Source organism: Arachis ipaensis, chromosome B06 (genome assembly GCF_000816755.2).
Source record: "Arachis ipaensis cultivar K30076 chromosome B06, Araip1.1, whole genome shotgun sequence".
Lineage (NCBI taxonomy): Eukaryota > Viridiplantae > Streptophyta > Magnoliopsida > Fabales > Fabaceae > Arachis > Arachis ipaensis.
The window spans coordinates 116,205,142-116,205,769 of NC_029790.2; positions in this window are offsets into that span (position 1 = coordinate 116,205,142).

A 628-nucleotide genomic window follows, 5' to 3' on the forward strand; every position below is an offset into this window, starting at 1 on the left:
TAATTATTTATCCCAAAAAAAAAATTCTTAATTAAATATTAGGGTTAAATACGATTTTGGTCCCTAACGTAAATGCCGAAAATTTATTTCGTCTTCGACCTTTTTTCGCTACAAAATGGTCCCTAAAATTTCAGTTTGTTTAAAAATCGTCCTTCGGACGAAAATGCCTTTCCCCATCTTCCTCAAAATGCAGAAACAGAAGCAGAATGCAGAAGCAGCATGCAGAAGCAGAAAGCAGAAGCAGTAAAACAACAATAACAATGAAACAACAACAATTAGAAGAACAACACCAACGACAAGAATGAATAATGAAATCAAAGCAACAACAAAAGCAAAATCAGAAGCAGAGAGGAGAGGGGCTGCGGCGGTGGTGGGAGAGGAGGGGTTGCGGCAGTGAACTGCAAATCGAGAGGAGAGGAGAGATGCGGTGGTGGTGGCGGATCACGTGCAGTGGAAAGGGTTGCGGTAGTGGTGGCGACACTGCGAATTGCAATGAAAACGGCAAGGAAGAAGCGGTAGCGGTGGCGGCATGGAGATTCCCCACTCTCCATCACAGGCGGCAGCGCGACGGCCACCTTTTCCACACCCCCCTCCGGCGCGACTCTCTTTCTTCCCCCTCCCCCCTCTC